Genomic DNA, 8,320 nt, shown 5'->3' with positions numbered 1-8,320 from the left:
GTCTACCCTAGAAACTTGTTGCTCAAAATGGATCTGCAGACCACCTGAATCAGAATCAGCTAGGGCACTGGTTAAAATGCAGGGGTCCACCTCAGGTCTAGTGTACCACATTCTCTGCCTGGGGTCTGGAAGTTCATCTTTAACACACTTGGGTACTTCTTATGTACATTAAAATTTAAGAATCACTGTCTTAGTCATAGGGAAAGGGGAGAGGTGAGGGAAGGATGCATTGGGAATTTGGGATTAGCAGACACAAACTTATATATAGGATGGATAAACAACAAGCACAGGGAACAATATTCAATATCCTGTGATAAAACATAATGGAAAGGATTATGAAAAAGAATATATATATATATATAAATCTATTTGCTGTATAGCAGAAATGAACACAATAGTGTAAATAACTAAAGTGAAAGTGAAGTCGCTCAGTCGTGTCCAACTCTTTGCGACCCCGTGGACTGTAGCCTACCAGGCTTCTCTGTCCATGGGATTCTCTAGGCAAGAGTACTGGAGTGGGTTACCATTTCCTTCTCCAGGGGATCTTCCCGACCCAGGGATCGAACCTGGGTCTCCCGCATCGGAGGCAGACGCTTTAACCTCTGAGCCACCAAGGAGAGCCAAATAACTATACTTCAATAAATTTAAAAAAAAGAGAATCTCTTAGAAAAGTGGCTTTTGTAACATTTGACCTTTATCCAAGATAATAAATAATTTTTACTGCACACACACATACATACATATACACAAAGAGAGACGACTGAAAAGAAGGTTTTGAGAAGAAAATACCCTAAATTCAATGGATGTTTTCTAATCAAGTTTTCTACATGCTGATCCATGACTCAGATATATTTCATGACCCAACAATGTGTAATGACCTGGCTTTATAATATCATATATGAAATGAGTCACCAGTCCAGGTTCAATGCATGATACTGGAGGCTTGGGGCTGGTGCACTGAGATGACCCAGAGGGATGGTACGGGGAGGGAGGAGGGAGGGGGGTTCAGGATGGGGAACACGTGTATACCTGTGGCAGATTCATGTTGATGTATGGCAAAACCAATACAATATTGTAAAGTAATTAACCTCCAATTAAAATAAATAAATTTATATTAAAAAATCAGAACTCTAGGGAATATGCATTTATTCAAACATTTTTGTTTCTCCTCCTATCCATACCTAGAAAATATATAATGTTTCTCCCTCCATGCTTAATAAAATGCCTCTTTTTTTTTAATAATGAGAAAGATTTACTTTCTTTTATACATGTCTCCTCAGTTTGGGCTCATCCAAATGAAGGAACAGTCCATGAAACTTGGTGGATGCTGTGGTAGAGGGAAGCAGCTCTAAATGTTATCATGAAATATTCAACCCCAAAGAGATTCATATAACTTCTCCTTACAACTCATTGGCCCAAATTAGTCAGATGGCAAACACAATGGGGCCAGGAAGTACAATCTTGCTAGACTCCTGGTATACTGAGAGGCATCTGGTTTCTATCCCAACTACCCCCTTGGATTTGTCATCACCAATGACAAATCAAATGAACAATATAAATGCCTCCCCATAACCATTCACCTGCAGTACTTGTTAAAAAGCACAACTTTCTGAGTCCCACCCCCAGAGCTTCTGATTCAGCAAGACAGGGACAAGGCTAAGAAACTGCATTTCTAACAAGTTGGCAGACTGATGCTGCTCCTTTGAGAACCACTGCCCTATATATTCCAATCTTTTTTATTTGGTCCACAAGTCCTAAGAAATCCCCAAGTTCCCTGACTGATTTTTATTACTGCTTTCTAACCACATTCGCCCCATTTCCTGATTTTTTTATTACTGCTTTCCAACTACATTTACTTCAGCTGGGTTTCCACTTGCTCAGATTTCGCTTGCATTGTGTAATGAACATATTGGATTCAGCTGGCATTTCCCTAAAGCCTGCCAAGTGCACTCCAACCATTGTCTTACTGGCAGGTTTCCTGACTGCGATTCTAAAGCTGTTCTTTTAGTTCCTCCGTTTCTTCAGAATGCACTAAGATGGCTCAAGTCCCAGTCTAGTGGTGCTGTTTGTTCTGTAAAGTTAGATTACTGTTGTCTCAGAGATAGGAGATCAGCTTCTCAAGGATGTCATTCTGTTACTATTAATCATTTTTTCCTCCAAGGGTCTGCTAGGTCTCAGTCTGAATCTATTGGCCTGTGTTTATTACTGTGCCTTGCGCTTTTGGAAATTCCACTACAACAAGCAGAGTGAAATAGTTTTCTAAATTTTATATGTTTGGTGGGAACTGGACAAAGGACAAGTTATTATTATAACTTATTATACAAGTTATTATATGTATCACCTTCTTTCCGCCCAGTACATTAATGTGACTTCTATCCAGTTTGTTTTTTGGCTGTGAAGAAAGAGGAAGGGGGACACAGATAAGTCTGGACCTACCTGAAAATTCTGTTCTCACCCATGGTAGGAATGAACCAGCTTTGAATGTTTTACTATATGGGGATAGGGGACTGACTCATTCCTATCCTAAGAATGCTGCATTCTGGCCCAACTATATGCAATTGCCATCTCTTGCTTACTATAAGCTGATTTAACACCTATGTCATGAATGCTTTCAAGGGAAAGATATTGGGGAATCTGATGTCATCACATGTTTTCTCTCTATCACCTGTGACCCACACAGTCCTTGGGACCACAAGGCTGCTCTGGTGCTCATGGCAGTTGACCCTAACACCTTTCCAGTAAAACTTTCAGTCAAAATCTCTCTCCTATATCCTATAATCTGTTAATCTGGGGTATGGATGGAATCTTTGAGTTCTCATGCAGGACTCAGGGTGGATTTTAACTTCTGTTCTGAGAAAAAAATGGACTCTGTGCTCAAGTACATCTGAGGCCCATTTCCATTTAAGTTCGTTCAGTTCAGTCACTCAGTCACATGAGACTCTTTGTGACCCCATGGACTGCAGCACGCCAGGCCTCCCTGTTCATCACCAACTCCTGGAGTTTACCCAAACTCATGTCCATTGAGTTGGTGATGCCATCTAACCATCTCATCCTCTGTCGTCCCCTTCCCCTCTTGCCTTCAATCTTCCCCAATATCAGGGTCTTTTCCAGTGAGTTAGCTCTTCACATCAGGTGGCCGAAGTATTGGAGTTTCAGCTTCAAAATCAGCCCTTCCAATGAACACTCAGGACTGATCTCATTTAGGATGGACTAGTTGGATCTCCTTACAGTCCAAGGGACTCTCAAGAGTCTTCTCCAACTCCACAGTTTAAAAGCATCAATTCTTTGATGCTCAGCTTTCTTCACAGTCCAACTCTTACATCCATACATGACTACTGGAAAAACCATAGCCTTGACTAGATGGACCTTTGTTGGCAAAGTAATGTCTCTGCTTTTGAATATGCTATATAGGTTGGTCATAACTTTCCTTGCAAGGAGTGTCTTTTAATTTCATGGCTGCACTCACCATCTGCAGTGATTTTGGAGCCCCCCAAATATAAAATCAGCCACTGTTTCCACTGTCTCCCCATTGATTTTCCATGAAGTGATGGGACTGGATGCCATGATCTTCGTTTTCTGAATGTTGAGCTTTAAGCCAACTTTTTCACTCCCTCTTTCACTTTCATCAAGAGGCTCTTTAGTTCTTCTTCACTTTCTGCCATAAGGGTGGTGTCATCTGCATATCTGAGGTTATCGATATTTTTCCTGGCAATCTTGATTCCAGCTTGTGCTTCATCCAGTCCAGCGTTTCTCATGATGTATCTGCATAGAAGTTAAATAAGCAGGGTGACAATATACAGCTTTGATGTACTCCTTTTCCTATTTGGAACCAGTCTGTTGTTCCATGGCCACTTCTAACTGTTGCTTCCTGACCTGCATACAAATTTCTCAAGAGGCAGGTCAGGTGATCTTGTATTTCCATCTCTTTCAGAATTTTCCACAGTTTATTGTGATCCACACAGTCAAAGGCTTTGGCATAGTCAATAAAGCAGAAATAGATGTTTTTCTGGAACTCTCTTGCTTTTTCCATGATCCAGCGGGTGTTGGCAATTTGATCTCTGGTTCCTCTGTCTTTTCTAAAACCAGCTTGAACATCTGGAAGTTCACGGTTCATGTACTGTTGAAGCCTGGCTTGGAGAATTTTGAGCATTACTTTACTAGCATATGAGATGAATGCAATTGTGCGGTAGTTTGAACATTCTTTGGCATTGCCTTTCTTTGGGATTGGAATGAAAACTGACCTTTTCCAGTCCTGTGGCCACTGCTGAGTGTTCCAAATTTGCTGGCATATTGAGTTCAGCACTTTCACAGCATCATCTTTCAGGATTTGAAATAGCTCAACTGGAATTCCATTACCTCCACTAGCTTTGTTTGTAGTGATGCTTCTAAGTCCCACTTGACTTAGCATACCAGGATGTCTGGCTCTAGGTGAGTGATCACACCATTGTGATTATCTTGGTTGTGAAGATCTTTTTTATACAGTTCTTCTGTCTATTTTTGCCACCTCTTCTTGATATCTTCTGCTTGTCTTAGGTCCATACCATTTCTGTCCTTTATTGAGCCCATCTTGGCATGAAATGTTCCCTTGGTATCTCTAATTTTCTTGAAGAGATCTCTAGTCTTTTCCATTCTATTGTTTTCCTCTATTTCTTTGCACTGATCACTGAGGAAGGCTTTCTTATCTCCCCTTGCTATTCTTTGGAACTCTGCATTCAAATGGGTATGTCTTTCCTTTTCTCCTTTGCTTTTGGCTTCTCTTCTTTACACAGCTGTTTGTAAGGCCTCCTCAGACAACCATTTTGCTTTTCTGCATTTCTTTTTCTTGATGATAGTCTTGATCACTGCCTCCTGTACAATGCCATGAATCTCTGTCCATAGTTCTTCAGGCACTCTATCTATCAGATCTAGTCCCTTAAATCTATTTGTCACTTCTACTGTATAATCACAAGGGATTTGATTTAGGTCATACCTGAATGGTCTAGTGGTTTTTCCTACTTTCTTCAATTTAAGTCTGAATTTTGAAATAAGAAATTCATGATCTGAGCCTCAGTCAGCTCCCAGTCTTGTTTTTGCTGACTGTATAGAGCTTCTCCATCTTTGGCTGCAAAGAATATAATCAATCTGATTTTGGTGTTGACCATCTGGTGATGTCATGTGTAGAGTCTTCTCTTGTGTTGTTGGAAGACGGTGTTTAAAGGTAGGATGAAATGAACTAATTTACACAACAGAAATAGTGTCACAGATGTAGAAAACAATCTTATGGTTACCAGGGTAGAAAGGGGGGTTGGGATAAATTGGGAGATTAGGATTAACAGATACATTCTACTATAATAAAATAGATAACTAATAATGACCTAAGGTATAGCATAGGGAACTGTATGGGAAAAGAATCTCAAAAAGAGTAGAGATATATATATGTATATATATATATGTATAACTGACTTACTGTACTACACAGCAGAAACTAATACAACATTACAAATTAAAAAAAAATAAAGGTAGGATGACTTTTTATCTCAGTGAGAATATAAACCAGTTTCTTCAATTTAAAAAAATGATGTTTATTTAAATTTTCCACATAGTCATTTGAAAGCAGATCATAGGGTCTGGTTCTTTAAAAAACAGAATGTGTATAACTATCAGATGCCCATTGATAAGCTTATTTTTGTAAATAAGCTTTGGCCAAAATCATGAGCTGGGAAGGGTTATACTTGCAAGAGGTGATATGTTTTCCACCAGTAATTCTAAGATCTCTTGCTTAGTTCCATCCACTGAAAGCAATGAATTCAATAATACTATCTTGCCTGCTACAGAATCCTTCCTTCAGGACACCCACTCCCACCTGAAAGGTAAGAGTAGTCCCCTAGCAACCATTTTCTCTGATATGTTCTTGACTTCCTGTGCAGTTGACTGGTCCAGACTTGAATATCTGACTAAACAAAAGAGAGCATGTTCTCTGAAAATTTGGAATTTGGATTGAGATTCCAGTTTCCACCAGGATGTCTTATTTAAGAGGAGACAATATAAACCCATGATTGGTGGGGTGCAAAATTAAAAAACAGAGGATTCCAAGAAGAGGAGAGAGATACAGAAACTTTGAGAAAAAGAGAAAGAAATGAGGAAGACTTGCAGAATGGGTGGCGATGAGAGAGGCATGGAGTGTAGATGGTGTCTTTAGCTTTCATTCGAATCTATTGCCAAGGCCTTTGAGGTCCATGTTATTGTATCTTAATAATAAATGATGGCTTTTAGTTTATATTAGTTTGGGTCACTTGATTCCATTTTTGCTATATAGCAAAATTGTTGTAAGCAGGACTAGAGCCTTCTCTGAACTACTATCTCACGTTATCTCTCAGCTAGGATCAGAATTCTTACAGAAAAGATATCCACATTTTGTATAGAGATATAAAGTAGCCCCTGTTGTATTGCTAGTTGGATGAAAAATACTCACATTGACTTATATCTTATTTGTGTGAATGTGTTTGTCTGCATGTGAATGTGGTCTATGTGTTTCTGTGTTATATTTTCTCCATGAAACTGTTTATCTTCTTTCAGTTATCTGACAAATGTTTACTGAGTACCTACTATGTGTCAAACATTATGATAAGAGCTGGTTTTTGAAAAAATGACAACTTCTTCTATTAGGGGTGGCAGTTTTATATTATGTAATGTTTCCCTAATTACCTTGCCTGCCAGGTAAATTACATGTTATGGTGACTATTTCATTTCATTATTTTATTCCTATTATAGTCTCACTTTCTTTATATGATTCTTGATCGTAATTTAAATTCCTTTTGCCTAGCCTGGATTCAAGTGTCTATGCATTTTTATTTTAAGTTGACCCCAGCACTTTTTTGAGAAGGTGGGGCACAGATTATTTGGAATTCATTCTAAGAAGTTTGGCTCCATGGGGGTTGCTCTTTGCAACAGATATTAACTCAGGAGTTAAGTCATGATATGGTCATGTCACATGGATGGGGGAGGAGAGAATATCAGTCAAGAGAGGGACAGACAGAGAGAGAGAAAACATAAGAGTGAGAGAAGACAGAAGTAGGCATGCAGGAAAATAGACAGGCAGAGCGGAGGGTGTAACACTGAACTGGGCTTTCAACATTCACAGTCATTCTTTCAGTTATCCTCCAGAGGTTTATTGGGTGCTTGGAGGGAAGTATGCCAAGTGCCAAATATCAGAGACAGAGTTTGTTCTCAGTTTTTACACCACTGAGGGATCATCATTTAAAAATCTTCTTTAACTGAATCAGATTTAATATTGCTATATCCAGGAAGGTTTTTTGTTTGTTTGTTTCCAGACTAGTTTCCAGTGCATCTTCTGGCTTTACTTCCGATCTATGTTGCTGGATTCCACTTTTCACCTACTGGCCTAATTAATGCCTGGGTGGGCTCTCCTAACCTTAACTTAAGCCCTCGATATCTAGTATACACCCCAAAGCCAGGGATAAGTCAGTATTAGGCACACAACCGATGGTTTATCTCACTGAGGTCAATGGCGAGTCATGAGACAGGGATGAGCACTTGATATTGGCAGCTGGCAGTGCATGCAAGCTAGCAATTTAGAGTGAAAATCCAGCTGCCTGTCCCTCATGCTCGTTCACATCGTAACAATGGAGGTTTACTGGCAGGGGAAGTGAAGCCTATGCAGAAAGAAAAACTAAAAGACAGAAAATCACCCAGTCTTCATTACTAAAATTAAAGCTATATTACTTCTCCCCACTATACACTCTAATATGCTGATCTGGAGAGATTTTCCTACATGCTGTGACTGTAAATGAATTACATGAGATCCACAAAAATAGTCTCATCATTTCAGACTCTGAAGAGTGATGACAATGTTTGGGCATAAAAATAACACACACACACATACACACACTCTTAGCAGTGAATTTTTCTTCCAATTCAATGAAATTTGGTCCTATTTATAAGTCTGTGTTTTAGCACCCTCTCATATCTAAGAATACACTGTAAACATTGCTTTGGAAAGATGAAAGAAAAAAAGCAACTAAATGCTTCTTTTTTATAGAATTGAATACAAATAAAATGCTTATATATGCACACAATAGCAAGTAGGGCTAACCATTTGGTTTAATTACATATAACAGATTTTTAAAAATGTGCCTTAACTTTCAATTAGTATTCTAGAATCTGAGAGTACACTTTCTGTGATAGTGAATGGAAGGAAGTCTGGAATCTGAAGAAGCCTTTCTTGACGTCTCATCTCGAATCACAAAGAACACATAATGCTCAGTGAACACAATTATAAACTAATTTAGATAAAGAATGTCCAGGGAATTATTTATTGAAA

General features: G+C 38.9%; 1 non-coding gene across 1 annotated transcript; it reads right to left on the bottom strand.

The window, feature by feature from the left end:
• Window positions 1–545: 545 nt before the first annotated feature.
• Window positions 546–617, bottom strand: TRNAR-CCG (transfer RNA arginine (anticodon CCG)). The gene has a single exon. It is a non-coding gene; the product is annotated as a tRNA-Arg (tRNA).
• Between the last annotated feature and the right edge of the window lie 7,703 nt (window positions 618–8,320).

This window comes from Capricornis sumatraensis, chromosome X, assembly GCF_032405125.1.
Source record: "Capricornis sumatraensis isolate serow.1 chromosome X, serow.2, whole genome shotgun sequence".
Classification (NCBI taxonomy): Eukaryota; Metazoa; Chordata; class Mammalia; order Artiodactyla; family Bovidae; genus Capricornis; species Capricornis sumatraensis.
Note: the sequence above shows the minus strand (reverse complement) of the source record. Positions and strands in the feature narration are given on the sequence as shown.